This window comes from Scyliorhinus torazame, chromosome 2, assembly GCF_047496885.1.
Source record: "Scyliorhinus torazame isolate Kashiwa2021f chromosome 2, sScyTor2.1, whole genome shotgun sequence".
Classification (NCBI taxonomy): Eukaryota; Metazoa; Chordata; class Chondrichthyes; order Carcharhiniformes; family Scyliorhinidae; genus Scyliorhinus; species Scyliorhinus torazame.
The window spans coordinates 13,073,063-13,089,348 of NC_092708.1; the positions used below are offsets into that span (position 1 = coordinate 13,073,063).

The 16,286-nt window shown below is 48.3% G+C and overlaps 1 protein-coding gene across 3 annotated transcripts in view; it reads left to right on the forward strand.

The window, feature by feature from the left end:
* Positions 1–16,286, forward strand: part of map3k2 (mitogen-activated protein kinase kinase kinase 2) — a 267,110-nt gene that overhangs the window by 27,222 nt on the left and 223,602 nt on the right. For 2 of the 3 annotated variants that reach the window (XM_072468674.1, XM_072468672.1), the window contains exon 2: positions 3,164–3,262. The exons of the other annotated variant lie outside the window; for it this stretch is intronic. The gene's annotated coding sequence lies outside the window, so the exon portion shown is untranslated. The remainder of the gene's footprint in view (positions 1–3,163; positions 3,263–16,286) is intronic. 3 annotated transcript variants of the gene reach the window in all.

Genomic DNA, 16,286 nt, shown 5'->3' on the forward strand with positions numbered 1-16,286 from the left:
TTCACCGGGCTCACATGACAGCGGCCCGGGATGAGCAGATTCTTTGGGGTGGAAGACAGGTGTGCAAAATGTGCGGGAGGACCGGCGAACCATGTCCACATGTTCCGGGCATGTGCGAAGCTTAGGGGATTTTGGCAGGGGTTTGCAGATGTCATGTCCACGGTGTTAAAAACCAGGGTGGCACCGAGTCCAGAGGTGGCGATTTTCTGGGTGTCGGAAGACCCGGGAATCCAGGAGGAGAACGAGGCAGAGGTTCTGGCCCTTGCTTCCCTGCTGGCCCGGAGACGGACACTATTAGCTTGGAGGATCTCAAAGCCCCCGAAGTCGGAGACCTGGCTATCGGACATGGCTAGCTTTCTTTGTTTGGAGAAAATCAAGTTCGCCTTGAGAGGGTCACTGTTGGGGTTCACCCGGAGGTGGCAACCGTTCGTCGACTTCTTCGTAGAAAATTAATCGTCAGCAGAAGTGGGGGTGGGGGGTGGGGGGGGGGGGGGAGTGGAGAGGGGGTTAACAAAGAACAAAGAAATGTACAGCACAGGAACAGGCCCTTCGGCTCTCCAAGCCCGTGCCGACCATGCTGCCCGACTAAACTACAATCTTCTACGCTTCCTGGGTCCGTATCCCTCTATTCCCATCCTATTCATGTATTTGTCACGATACCCCTTAAATGTCACTATCGTCCCTGCTTCCACCACCTCCTCCGGTAGCGAGTTCCAGGCACCCACTACCCTCTGTGTAAAAAATCTTTCCTCGTACATCTACTCTAAACCTTGCCCCTCTCACCGTAAACCTATGCCCCCTAGTAATTGACCCCTCTACCCTGGGGAAAAGCCTCTGACTATCCACTCTGTATATGCCCCTCATAATTTTGTAGACCTCTATCAGGTCGCCCCTCAACCTCCGTCGTTCCAGTGAGAACAAGCCGAGTTTATTCAACCGCTCCTCATAGCTAATGCCCTCCATACCAGGCAACATTCTGGTAAATCTCTTCTGCACCCTCTCTAAAGCCTCCACATCCTTCTGGTAGTGTGGCGACCAGAATTGAACACTGTACTCCAATTGTGGCCTAACTAAGGTTCTGTACAGTTGCAACATGACTTGCCAATTCTTATACTCAATGCCCCGGCCAATGAAGGCAAGCATGCCATATGCCTTCTTGACTACCTTCTCCACCTGTGTTGCCCCTTTCAGTGACCTATGGACCTGTACTCCTAGATCTCTCTGACTTTCAATACTCTTGATGGTTCTACCATTCACTGTATATTCCCTACCTGCATTAGACCTTCCAAAATGCATTACCTCACATTTGTCCGGATTAAACTCCATCTCTCTGCCCAAGTCTCCAAACAATCTAAATCCTGCTGTATCCTCCGACAGTCCTCATCGCTATCCGCAATTCCACCAACCTTTGTGTCATTTGCAAACTTACTAATCAGACCAGTTACATTTTCCTCCAAATCATTTATATATACTACAAATAGCAAAGGTCCCAGCACTGATCCCTGCGGAACACCACTGGTCACAGCCCTCCAATTAGAAAAGCATCCTTCCATTGCTACTCTCTTGCCTTCTATGACCTAGCCAGTTCTGTATCCACCTTGCCAGCTCACCCCTGATCCCGTGTGACTTCACCTTTTGTACTAGTCTACCATGAGGGACCTTGTCAAAGGCCTTACTGAAGTCCATATAGACAACATCCACTGCCCTACCTGCATCAATCATCTTTGTGACTGCCTCGAAAAACTCTATCAAGTTAGTGAGACACGACCTCCCCTTCACATAACCATACTGCCTCTCACTAATACGTCCATTTGCTTCCAAATTGGAGTAGATCCTGTCTCGAAGAATTCTCTCCAGTAATTTCCCTACCACTGAAGTAAGGCTCACCGGCCTGTAGTTCCCGGGATTATCCTTGCTACCCTTCTTAAACAGAGGTTAGTTTAGCTTAGAGTAGGGGGTTAATAAAGGTGGGACCTGTAAGGGAGGGAGACGGCTTTTGCACTATGTTTATAGATTCATGTACATTGTTTATTGTGTTGTTGTTATAATACCAAAAAATACCTCAATAAAATGTTTATTTAAAAAAAAAAAGAATTTAGAAGCATAGAGACGATCACACTGAAATATATTGGATTCTTAAGGGGCTCAACAGGGTAAATGCTGAGAGGATGTTTCCCTCATGGGAGAGTCAGGACCAGAGGGCAGAGTCTCAGAATAAAGGGGAGCCAATTTCTGACAGAGATGAGGAGGAATTTCTTCTCTGAGGGTTGTTGAGTCTTGGGGACTCCTTACCACAGAGAGCTGTGGGGACGGAGGTCTTGCGTATGTTTAAGGCTGAGATAGATTCTTGATCAGGAAGGGAATTGAGAGTCATGGAGAAAGGGCAGGAAAGTGGATGTGAGGAATGTCGGATCAGCCATGATGTTATTGAATGTCAGCGCAGGCTCGAGGGGCCAAACGGCCTCCTCCTGGTGCTGTTATGGTCTTGTGTCCCACCCAGTGGAGCTGGTTTGCAGTGATTAGCAGCTCGATGCTGGGCGAGTTGGTTTAGTATTAGATCACTAATTTGTATATCTGCACTTCAAAACCTACCTACTCCCCTACTCTTTAACAATCTTAACATTTTGGGTTGGTTTCTTTTTACTATTCCTTTTCCCAAAATGTCCTTGTTCATTCCTCACTTTATTGCACTGGATTAGCCACATACCCATCCATACGCACGCTCTGCCGACCTGTCTCTGATTTTTGCCCCTCCTGGTTTGCCATGGCCTCTAATTTGGTTCACCTTGCATCTTGTGTGTTTGTCATTTGCATCAGAAGAATTTTACGCCAGCAGTTTTGATCCAGGTGGCTACATATTCCTTTAATATCACGTGCTTTCATTTTCATAACCAGTTTTTCTGTGGCAGTTTGTCCATTGTCTCTTGAAGTGCTCTCACATAGCGAATAACTGACTGCAAATGTAGATTGTTTTGAAGAAGTCACAATCAGCCACATTAATCAACCTCAATCTACTTTGAAAGGACGCAAACTGACTGTCCCTCCATAGTCCATGTCATTCTGAACGTTCATAGAACAGGGTGAAATTCGTGAACATTAGAAGCACAAGGCACAGTGACCTACAATTGCTTGACTTGTCCTTTTTCCCTTTCTTTTGGCACAGTGCACCTTCCAGTGTTCTGAATGCATAACATCCGTGCCTGGTGATTTTATACTGCAAGAATATTGATCTCCATTCATGGCTCTTCCACAACTTCCTCAGGTACCAGTACAGTTTTGCATTCACCTTTCTCAGTTTAACACTAAGGTGAATAGCTTACATGCACAAGAACAAGATGGGCATCTTTCTCTCGAAATGGTGTTGCGAATCCTATTCCTGAAGCCTTTACTACCCGTTTTGTTGATTCACAGTGTGTCACACGTCCTGTTAACCTTCCGAATCCCCTTTGCTTTCCTTTGATCTAAAGATGGAATGAAGGCAGCCGCGGTATGGATGGCTGTTTCTGCAGTCATTCTGGAGGCAACGGCAGATGCCAGCTCAGACCTTGAGCAGCGTGGAGTGCAGACCTCATTCTCAACCCTAACCAATGATCCTATCCTGAATCAGTATTCACTCTGATATTAATAACGCTCATTGTTTTCTTCTGTATTCCTATACCACCATTTGTCTTTTTTATTCAATCTAATTTTTTCTCTGGTTTGGAGAGGTTGCCGTGTAGAGCAACTAAATTGATGGCTGTGTTAAGAGGAGAGGCTGCACAAACTGGGAATACACAGATGGGGAAGGGAAGGGAGTGATCGACTGAAGTTGTCAAAATGCTTCTTAGATAGAATTTGGCACAACTGAGCCATGCCAGTACCCATGCTCCATACAAACCTACTTCCATCTTGTTTCATCTACCCTCGCAGCATTGGGCAGCACAGTGGTTAGCACAGTTGCTTCACAGCGCCAGGGTCCCAGGTTCGATTCCCGGCTTGGGCCACTGTCTGTGCAGAGTCTGCACATTCTCCCCGTGGCTGCATGGGATTCCAGTCCAAAAATGTGCAGGTTAGGTAGATCGACCATGCTAAATTGCCCTTGGGTTGGGTGGGGTTACGGGGATAGGGTGGAGGTATGGGCTTAGGTGTGGTGCTCTTTCCAAGGGCCAGTGCAGACTCGATGGGCCGAATGGCGTCCTTATGCACTGTAGATTCTATGATAACGTTGTATTCCTTTATCCCTCATGTGTCTATCAAAGTACATCTCTGCTATTCAACTCAACCACTCCTTGTGGCAACAGGTTCCACATTAATTCTCAGGGTAAATAGTTTTCTTCTGAATTCTTTATAGTATTTATTGGTGGCCATATTATATTCATGGCTTCTAGTCTTGGCCTACCCCACAAGTGGAAACATCGTCTTTCCATCTAACCTATTCATAACTTTAAATACTTTTATCAGGTCAGACTTTTCTATGTTTTAGAGAAAGGAGCCCCAGCCTGTTCAGCTTTCCTAATATTTGTACTAAAAGTCAATCAGTATAATATGGGGCGGCATGGTAGCACAGTGGGTAGCACTGTTGCTTCACAGATCCAGGCTCCCAGGTTCGATTCCCGGCTTGGGTCACCGTCTGTGCGGAGTCTGCACGTTCTCCCCGTGTCTGCGTGGGTTTCTTCCGGGTGCTCCGATTTCCTTCCACAAGTGCCGAAAGACATGCTGTTAGGTGAATTGGACATTCTGAATTCTCCCTGTGTACCCGAACAGGCGCCGGAATGTGGCGACTAGGGGCTTTTCACAGTAACTTCATTGCAGTGTTAATGTAAGCCGACTTGTGACAATAATTATTATTATTATAGCCTCAGCTTCTGTGATGAGAGGGCATAGGCTTAAACTTGGAGGATATAAAAGACCTTTAGACTTAACCATTTTGGGCAGAAGTGGTGATTGTACGGGAGCATTAGGAGCTGATTGAATCAACAGATTTATGAGGGACTTGGATGGAGGAATCATCAAATATAACATTTCCTATAGACTGTGACGAGCCAGATGGAGCGCAGGAGTCTTTACCTCTCCCAGATCCTTGTGTTCTAATATTACTCCAGACTTAGACCTGTATCCATTTACTCAGAATTAAATAATTAAAATGTATTAATGAGGATGATATCCAACCCAGTACCTCTCACTACTGCTCTGCTGTTTCATTGATTGGGGTAGGTGATGGTAATTCATCTGGGCTAACACTCTTTTTAATCCCACAAAAATCAGCTAATTGCCAGCTAATTAAGATACGTGTCATTCTGCCAGCTATTGTTGACTTGCCCCAGTTTCTTGTCTTGTGCTGAATGTTTGTTCAGAGTACAGTATCTATGCCAACCATCGGGCTGGAACCTGCTTTGCAATTCCCCAGACGTTCATGTGCTTTAGGTCATGCGTCTGGCAGCTGACAGTGGATGAGGCAAAAGCACCTAAAGCACTCCGAGAAATTATTGTTGAACAAAACGCTTGGCTTCTCCATGCCCTACAACACTTGGCAGTGCGCTGAGCTGTGCTGGTTACAAACCTGCAACAATCTATAATGAGGATAGTCGATGAACTGTTAGTTACTGTGAAAACTTTTAAAAAAATAAATAAATTTAGAGCCGAATTAATTTTTTCCAATGAAGGGGCAATTTAGCATGGCCAATCCACCTAACCTGCACATCTTTTGGGTTATGGGGGCGAAACCCACGCAAACACGGGGACAATGTGCAAACTCCACACGGACAGTGACCCAGGGCCGGGATCGAAACTGGGACCTCGGCGCCGTGAGGCAGCAGTGCTAACCACTGTGCCACCGTGCTGCCTGTTACTGTGAAAACTTAAAGCAGGCAGGCAAACAAGTAATTGAAAATAGGAGCAGGAGGAGGCCATTCGGCCCTCCGAGCCTGCTCCGCCGCCGCCGCGATATCCATTCATCGCTTTAGCCCCAAGAGCTGTATCTGACTCCTTGAAAACATTCAATGTTTTGGCCTCAACTGCCTCCTGTGACAGGGAACACCACACGCTCACCACTCTTTCTGTCCTAAATGGTATACCCTATTTTCTCAGACTGTGAATCCCTGGCTTTGGACCCCCTCCACACACACAGACGCGCACAGATAATCTGGAGCATCCTGCATCGACCCTGTCTAGTCCTCGTAGAATTTTATTTTCAAAATCAGCTGGTCCATCACAGCTACCCAACACACCGTGATGGCTGGAATGAGGGGCGGCATGGCAGCACAGTGGTTAGCACTGTTGTTTCACAGCTGCAGGGTCCCAGGTTCGATTCCCGGCTTGGGTCACTGCACGTTCTCCCCGTGTCTGCGTGGGTTACCTCCAGGTGCTCCAATTCCCTCCCACAGTCCAAAGATGTGCAGGTTAGGTGGATTGGCCATGCAAAATTGCCCTTAGTGTCCCAAAGATTAAGTGGGGTTACTGGGTTACAGGTGGAAGTGTGGGGATAAGTGGGGTGCTCTTTCCGAGGGCCAGTGCAGACTAGAAGAGCTGAATGGCCTCCTCTGCACTGTAGATTTTATGATATTCTATGTCCTGACCACCCTCCTACCCCTTCCCCCTCCCCCACTGCAGAAGGGCAGGGTGATGATGTTGAGGATGACAGTCTTGGAGGATCCTTACATCATTGGTGACACAAATAACTTTTGCAAAGTCTTGTTCCATAAGACCATAAGACATAGGAGCAGAATTAGGCCTTTCGGCCCATCGAGTCTGCTCCGCCATTCAATCATGGCTGATATTTTCTCATCCCCATTCTCCTGCCTTCTCCCCATAACCCCTGATCTTCTTATTAATCAAGAACCTATCTATCTCTGTCTTTTTAAAAAAATATATATTTTATTGAAAATTTTTGGCCAACCATCACAGTACATTGTGTATCCTTTACACAGTAATACAACAATATAAATAACAATGGCCAGTTTTATAAACAAAAACAAAACTAAATGGCAACTGCCTTGTCCCAGATAAATATTCTCCAAAAATATGTTTTAACAGTCCAATATACAATTATCTATAACAACAACCTATACATATTATACTTATATATTAACATCCCTGAGAATCCCTCTGGTTCTCTCCCCCCACCCTCCTCCCTCCTGGGCTGCTGCTGCTGTCTTCTTCTTTTCCATTCCCTCTATCTTTCTGTGAGGTATTCGACGAACGGTTGCCACCGCCTGGTGAACCCTTGAGCCGATCCCCTTAGGACGAACTTAATCCGTTCCAGCTTTATAAACCATGCCATGTCATTTATCCAGGTCTCCACACCCGGGGGCTTGGCTTCCTTCCACATCAACAGTATCCTGCGCCGGGCTACTGGGGACGCAAAGGCCAAAACATCAGCCTCTCTTGCCTCCTGCACTCCCGGCTCTTCTGCAACCCCGAATATAGCCAACCCCCAGCTTGGTTCGACCTGGACCCCCACTACCTTCGAAAGCACCTTTGTCACCCCCACCCAAAACCCCTGTAGTGCCGGACATGACCAGAACATGTGGGTGTGATTCGCTGGGCTTTTCGAGCATCTCGCACACCTATCCTCTACTCCAAAAAATTTGCTAAGCTGTGTTCCAGTCATATGCGCCCTGTGTAACACCTTAAATTGTATCAGGCTTAGCCTGGCACACGAGGACGATGAGTTTACCCTACTTAGGGCATCAGCCCACAGTCCCTCCTCAATTTCCTTCTCCAGCTCCTCTTCCCATTTCCCTTTCAGCTCGTCTACCATAATCTCCCCCTCGTCTCTCATCTCCCTATATATGTCTTGACACCTGACCGTCCCCCACCCATGTCTTTGAGATCACTCCTGCGCCGGGAGCTGCGGGAATTCCCTCACCTGTTGCCTCGTAAAAGCCCTCAGTTGCATATACCGGAATGCATTCCCTTGGGGCAACCCATATTTTTCCATCAGCGCTCCCAGACTTGCAAACGTCCCATCTACAAACAGATCTCTCAATTGTGTTACTCCTGCTCTTTGCCATGTTCCAAATCCCCCATCCATTCTCCCCGGAGCAAACCTATGATTATTTCTTATCGGGGACCACACAGAGGCTCCCGTCTTTCCCCTATGCCGTCTCCATTGCCCCCAAATTTTCAGAGTAGCCACCACCACCGGGCTTGTGGTGTATTTCTTCGGTGAGAACGGCAACGGCGCCGTCACCATGGCTTGTAGGCAAGTCCCCCTACAGGACGCCTTCTCCAATCTCTTCCACGCCGCTCCCTCCTCTTCTCCCATCCACTTACATACCATTGAGATGTTGGCGGCCCAGTAGTACTCACTCAGGCTCGGTAGCGCCAGCCCCCCCCTATCCCTACTACGCTGCAAAAATCCCTTCCTCACTCTCGGGGTCTTCCCGGCCCACACAAAACTCATGATACTCTTCTCAATCCTTTTGAAAAAAGCCTTCGTGATCACCACCGGGAGGCACTGAAACACAAAGAGGAATCTCGGGAGGACCACCATTTTAACCGCTTGTACCCTCCCTGCCAGTGACAGGGATACCATGTCCCATCTCTTGAAGTCCTCCTCCATCTGTTCCACCAACCGCGTTAAGTTTAACCTATGCAATGTACCCCAATTCTTGGCTATCTGGATCCCCAAGTAGCGAAAGTCCCTTGTTACCTTCCTCAGCGGTAAGTCCTCTCTTTCACTGCTCTGCACCCCTGGATGCACCACAAACCGCTCACTTTTCCCCATGTTCAGCTTATATCCTGAAAATTCTCCAAACTCCCCAAGTATCCGCATTATCTCTGGCATCCCCTCCGCCGGGTCCGCCACATACACCAATAAATCGTCCGCGTAAAGAGATACCCGGTGTTCCTCTCCTCCCCTGAGTACTCCCCTCCACTTCCTGGAACCCCTCAATGCTATTGCCAGGGGCTCAATCGCCAGTGCAAACAATAATGGGGACAGAGGACATCCCTGCCTCGTCCCTCTATAGAGCCGAAAATACGCAGACCCCCGTCCATTCGTGACCACGCTCGCCATCGGGGCCCTATACAGCAGCTGTACCCATCTAATATACTCATCCCCAAAGCCAAATCTCCTCAACACCTCCCACAAATAATCCCACTCCACTCTATCAAATGCTTTCTCGGCATCCATCGCCACCACTATCTCCGCTTCCCCCTCTGGTGGGGGCATCATCATTACCCCTAGCAGCCTCCGTATATTCGTATTCAGCTGTCTCCCCTTCACAAACCCAGTTTGGTCCTCATGGACTACCCCCGGGACACAATCCTCTAACCTCATTGCCATTACCTTGGCCAGAATCTTAGCGTCTACATTTAGGAGGGAAATAGGTCTGTAGGGCCCGCATTGCAGTGGGTCTTTTTCCTTCTTTAGGAGAAGCGATATAGTTGCCTCCGACATAGTCGGGGGCAGCTGTCCCCTTTCCTTCGCCTCATTAAAGGTTCTCATCAGTATCGGGGCAAGCAAGTCCACATATTTCCTATAAAATTCGACTGGAAATCCATCCGGTCCCGGAGCCTTCCCCGCCTGCATACTCCTAATTCCTTTCACTACTTCCTCTATCTCGATCTGTGCTCCCAGTCCCACCCTCTCCTGCTCCTCCACCTTAGGAAATTCCAGCCGGTCCAGGAAGCACATCATTCGCTCCTTCCCATCCGGGGGCCGAGCTTCGTATAATCTTTTATAGAATGCCTTGAACACTCCATTCACTCTCTCCGCTCCCCGCTCTATCTCTCCTTCCTTATCCCTCACTCCCCCTATTTCCCTCGCTGCTCCCCTTTTCCTCAATTGATGGGCCAGCAACCTGCTCGCCTTCTCCCCATACTCATACTGTACACCCTGTGCCTTCCTCCACTGTGCTTCTGCAGTACCTGTTGTCAGCAAGTCAAATTCTACGTGTAACCTTTGCCTTTCCCTGTACAGTCCCTCCTCCGGTGCCTCCGCATATTGCCTGTCCACCCTCAGAAGTTCTTGCAGCAACCGCTCCCGTTCCCTACTCTCCTGCTTTCCTTTATGTGCCCTGATTGATATCAGCTCCCCTCTAACCACTGCCTTCAGCGCCCCCCAGACCACTCCAACCTGGACCTCCCCATTATCATTGAGTTCCAAGTACTTTTCAATGCACCCCCTCACCCTTAGACACACCCCCTCATCTGCCATTAGTCCCATGTCCATTCTCCAGGGTGGACGCCCTTCTGTTTCCTCCCCTATCTCCAAGTCTACCCAATGTGGAGCGTGATCCGAAATGGCTATAGCCGTATACTCCGTCCCCCTCACCTTCGGGATCAACGCCCTTCCCAAAACAAAAAAGTCTATTCGCGAATAAACTTTGTGGACATAGGAGAAAAACGAAAACTCCTTACTCCTAGGTCTGCTAAATCTCCACGGGTCTACTCCTCCCATCTGCTCCATAAAATCTTTAAGCACCTTGGCTGCAGCCGGCCTCCTTCCAGTCCTGGATCTCGACCTGTCCAGCCCTGGCTCCAGCACCGTATTAAAATCTCCCCCCATTACAAACTTCCCACCTCTAGGTCCGGGATGCGTCCTAGCATGCGCCTCATAAAATTGGCATCCTCCCAGTTCGGGGCATATACGTTTACCAAGACCACCGCCACCCCCTGTAATTTGCCACTCACCATCACGTATCTGCCCCCGCTATCCGCCACTATGGTCTTTGCCTCAAACATAACCCGCTTCCCCACTAGTATAGCCACCCCCCTGTTTTTCGCATCTAGCCCCGAATGAAACTCCTGCCCCACCCATCCTTTGCGTAGTCTAACCTGGTCTATAAGTTTCAAGTGCGTCTCTTGTAACATAACCACCTCTGCCTTAAGTTTCTTCAGGTGTGCGAGTACTCGTGCCCTCTTTATCGGCCCATTCAGCCCTCTCACATTCCACGTGATCAACCGGGTTGGGGGGCTTTTTACCCCCCCCCCCCCTTGTCGATTAGCCATCCCCTTTTTCCAGCTCCTCACCCGGTTCCCACGCAGCTGTGGCCCCCCCAGGCGGTGCCCCCCCGCCCACCCCACCCCATTCCGGCTCCCCCCTCTCCCCAGCAGCAGCAACCCAGTACACCCCCCCCCCCCCCCCCCCCCCCCCCCCGGACCCCCCACTAGCGTAGTTACACCCCCCATGTTGCTCCCAGAAGTCAGCAAACTCTGGCCGACCTCGGCTTCCCCCCCGTGACCTCGGCTCGCACCGTGCGACGCCCCCTCCTTCCTGCTTCCCTATTCCCGCCATAATTATCATAGCGCGGGAACAAAGCCCGCGCTTCCCTTTTGGCCCCGCCCCCCATTGCCAACGCCCCATCTCCTCCACCTCCCTTCCTCCCTCCACCGCCACCTGTGGAAGAGAGAAAAGTTACCGCATCGCAGGATTAATAACATAAAACTCATCTTTCCCCCCCTTTTTCCCCCATCTTCGCCCCCCCATACTCGCCCCACCACTTTGTTTCAAACTTTCTTTTTTAATAACCCGCTTATTCCAGTTTTTCGTCCACAATAAAAGTCCACGCCTCATCCGCCGTCTCAAAGTAGTGGTGCCTCCCTTGATATGTGACCCACAGTCTTGCCGGTTGCAGCATTCCAAATTTTATCTTTTTGTGAAGCACCGCCTTGGCCCGATTAAAGCTCGCCCTCCTTCTCGCCACCTCCGCACTCCAGTCTTGATATACGCGGATCACCGCGTTCTCCCACCTACTGCTCCGAGTTTTCTTTGCCTATCTAAGGACCATCTCTTTGTCCTTAAAACGGAGGAATCTCACCACTATGGCTCTAGGAATTTCTCCTGCTCTCGGTCCTCGCGCCATTACTCGGTATGCTCCCTCCACCTCCAGCGGACCCGCCGGGGCCTCCGCTCCCATTAACGAGTGCAGCATCGTGCTCACATATGCCCCGACGTCCGCTCCCTCCACACCTTCAGGAAGACCAAGAATCCTTAAATTATTCCTCCTCGCGTTATTCTCCAGCACCTCCAGTCTTTCCACACATCGTTTATGGTGTGCCTCGTGCATCTCCGTCTTCACCACCAGGCCCTGTATATCGTCCTCGTTCTCGGCAGCCTTTGCCTTGACGACCCGAAGCTCCCGCTCCTGGGTCTTTTGCTCATCCTTTAGCCCTTCGATCGCCTGTAATATCGGGGCCAACAGCTCCTTCTTCATTTCCTTTTTAAGTTCTTCCACGCAACATTTCAAAAACTCTTGTTGTTCAGGGCCCCATGTTAAACTGCCACCTTCCGTCACCATCTTGGTTCTTGCTTGCCTTCCTTGCCGCTGCTCCAAAGGATCCACTGCAATCTGGCCACTTCCCTCTCCTTTTTCCATCCGTTTCCAGGGGGGATTCCCTTCTGGTTTACCGCACAGTGCTTCTAGCCGTTAAAATTGCCGTTGTGGCTCTTATTAAGAGCCCAAAAGTCCATTCCACCGGGAGCTGCCGAAACATGCGACTTAGCTGGTCATCGCCGCACCCGGAAGTCATCTATCTCTGTCTTAAAGACACTCAGTGATTTGGCCTCCACAGCCTTCTGCGGCAAAGAGTTCCACAGATTCACCACCTTCTGGCTGAAGAAATTCCTCCTCATCTTTGTTTTAAAGGATCGTCCCTTTAGTCTGAGATGGTGTCCTCGGCTTCTAGTTTCTCCTACAAGTGGAAACATCCTTTCCATATCCACTCTATCCAGGCCTCGCAGTATTCTGTAAGTTTCAATAAGATCCCCCCCCTCATCCTTCTAAACTCCCAACGAGTACAGACCCAGAGTCCGCAAACGTTCCTCATATGACAAGTTCTTCATTCCAGGGATCATTCTTGTGAATCACTTATGGATCCTTTCCAAGGCCAGCACATGCTTCCTTGGATACAGGGCTCAAATCTGCTCACATGACTCCAAATTGGGTCTGACTAGAGCCTTAGACAGCCTCAGAAGTACATCCCTGGTCCTGTATTCTAGCCCTCTTGACATGAATGCTAACATTGCATTTGCCTTCTTAACTGCCAACAGAACCTGCACGTTAACCTTCAGAGAATCGTGAACAAGGACTCCAAAGTCCCTTTGTGCTTCTGATTTCCTGAGCATTTCCCCATTTAGAAAATAGTCTACGCCTAACTTCCAAAGCGCATAACCTCACACTTTTCCACATTGTATTTCATAAGGTGGTGTGCTTGTCACAATAGTGCATCGAAAAAGGAATTTGGCATTCGGTTGCTGAATTATAAACATTACTTAGCAGAAATAAAACAGACTTGAGTTAAATTTGTTTCATTCATTCCCACTTCAGTAATGCTTGCAGTAATGGTTAATATCGTTGACCTCAGTTTCAGACGGTTTAAGATACTGTTTGTGTTTCTGAAAGATCCACCAAGTGGATACACTCGAGTGAGAAGGGTGCACTTAGATTCTGACTTCTACTGTAAGGCTTTTGCTGAATGATTGTTCTTCCAACTTCTTCCATCGGGCAGGAGATACAAAAGTCTGAGAACACGCACTGACGGATTCAGAAACAGCTTCTTCCCCGTTGTTACCAGACTCCTATACGACCCTCTTATTGGATTGGATTGGATTGGATTTGTTTATTGTCACGTTTACCGAGGTACAGTGAAAAGTATTTTTCTGCGAGCAGCTCAACAGATCATTAAGTACATGAGAAGAAAAGGGAATAAAAGAAAATACATAATAGGGCACCACAACATATACAATGTAACTACATAAGCACTGGCATCGGATGAAGCATACAGGGTGTAGTGTTAATGAGGTCAGTCCATAAGAGGGTCATTTAGGAGTCTGGTGACAGTGGGGAAGAAGCTGTTTTTGAGTATGTTTGTGCATGTTCTCAGACTTCTGTATCTCCTGCCCGATGGAAGAAGTTGGAAGAGTGAGTAAGCCGGGTGGGAGGGATCTTTGATTTTACTGCCCGCTTTCCCCAGGCAGCGGGAGGTGTAGATGGAGTCAATGGATGGGAGGCAGGTTCGTGTGATGGACTGGGCGGTGTTCACGACTCTCTGAAGTTTCTTGCGGTCCTGGGCCGAGCAGTTGCCATACCAGGCTGTGATGCAGCCCGACAGGATGCTTTCTATGGTGCATCTGTAAAAGTTGGTAAGGGGTAATGTGGACATGCCGAATTTCCTTAGTTTCCTGAGGAAGTATAGGCGCTGTTGTGTTTCCTTGGTGGTAGTGTCGACGTGGGTGGACCAGGACAGATTTTTGGAGATGTGCACCCCTAGGAATTTGAAACTGCTAACCATCTCCACCTCGGCCCCGTTGATGCTGACAGGGGTGTGTACAGTACTTTGCTTCCTGAAGTCATTTACCAGCTCTTTAGTTTTGCTGGCATTGAGGGAGAGATTGTTGTCGCTACACCACTCCACTAGGTTCTCTATCTCCCTCCTGTATTCGGACTCATCGTTATTCGAGATCCAGCCCACTATGGTCGTATCGTCAGCAAACTTGTAGATGGAGTTGAAACCAAGTTTTGCCACGCAGTCGTGTGTGTACTGGGAGTAGAGTAGGGGGCTAAGTACGCAGCCTTGCGGGGCGCCGGTGTTGAGGACTATTGTGGAGGAGGTGTTGTTGTTCATTCTTACTGATTGTGGTCTGTTGGTCAGAAAATCTGTACTGATCTACTTAATATTACACTCCTTTATGCTTCACCCGATGCCTGTGCTTATGTATTTACATTGTGTACCTTGTGTTGTCCTATTATGTATTTTCTTTTTCTTTTCGTTTCATGCACTAAAGAGAGGGTGCAGAGGAGGTTTACCAGGATGTTGCCAGGTCTAGGTGTTGGCTATGTGGAGAGGCTGAATAGACTCAGACTGTTTTCATTAGAACGACAGAGGTTGAGGGGTGACCTGATAGACGTCGACAAGATTATGAGGGCATGGAAAGAGTGGATGGGCAGGCACTCTTTCCCAGAGTGGAGGGATTAGTCACCAGGGGCGTAGGTTTAAGGTCGTGGGGCAAAGTTTAGAGATGTGCGAGGCAGGTTTTTTACGCAGAGGGTGGTGAGTGCCTGGAATGCGTTGCCTGGGGAGGTTGTGGAAGCCGATACATTAACGGCGTTCAAAAGGCATCTTGACAAACCCATGGATAGGATGGGTATAGAGGGATACGGCACAAGGATGTGCTGAATGTTTTGGCAAAGGTTGGTGTCATGACCAGTGCAGGCTTGGAGGGCCGAAGGGCCTGTTCCTGTGCTGTATTATTCTTTAAATGATCTGTTCAAACTGCTCGCAGAAAAATACTTTTCACTGTACCTCGGTACACGTGACAATAAACAAATCCAAATCCAAACGTAAAATTGAGATGTGTGGCCTCTGTAAAATGAATATGAAAATTATTGAATGCATAGTGCCGATGGGTCAAATTTCACATCTTGCCTATAGGCGGAAGCATTTTGACACACAGCAACTCTGCACTGATGTATTTTCAGGAAGTATCGTTTCAAGTGTGTAATATGGCCCTGCTCTGGGGCACAATAAGGGACAAAGAAATGGCTGAGCAACTGAATAGAGACTTTGGTTCTGTCTTCACAAAAAAGGACACAAATCAGATGCCAGAAATGTTGGAGAATGAAAGGTTTACTGAGAGGGAAGAGCTGAGGGAGATCAACATTAGTAGAGAAATGGTGCTGGGAAAATTGATGGGATTGAAGGCGGATAAATCCCCAGGGCCTGAGAATCTGCATCCCAAAGAGCTTAAGGATTTGGCTCTGGAAACAGTGGATGTATTGGTGGTCATCTTCTGGGATTCTATAGACTCTGGAACTGTCCCCGCAGATTGGAGGGTAGCTCACGTCACTCCGATATTCAAAAAGGGAGGTAGAGAGAAAGCAGGGCATTATTGTGGGGAAAATCCATGAAAATCTTGAATCCATTGTCAAGGACTTTATAGCGGAACATTAGTCAGCATGGATTTATGAAGGGAAAATCATGCTTGACAAATCTGTTGGAATTCTTTGAAGATGTAACCAGTACAGATGGCAAGGGGGAGCCAGTCGATGTTTATACCAACAAAAAGGAAGGACGGTAAAAAGAGGGACAATCGACCGTGGATATCTAAGGAAATAAGGGAGAGTATCAAATTGAAGGAAAAAACATACCAAGTAGCAAAGATCAGTGGGAGACTAGAGGACTGGGAAATCTTTAGGGGGCAACAGAAAGCTACTAAAAAAGCTATAAAGAAGAGTAAGATAGATTATGAGAGTAAACTTGCTCAGAATATAAAAACAGATAGTAAAAGTTTCTACAAATACATAAAACAAAAAAGAGTGGCCAAGGTAAATATTGGTCCTTTACAGGATGAGAAGGGAGAT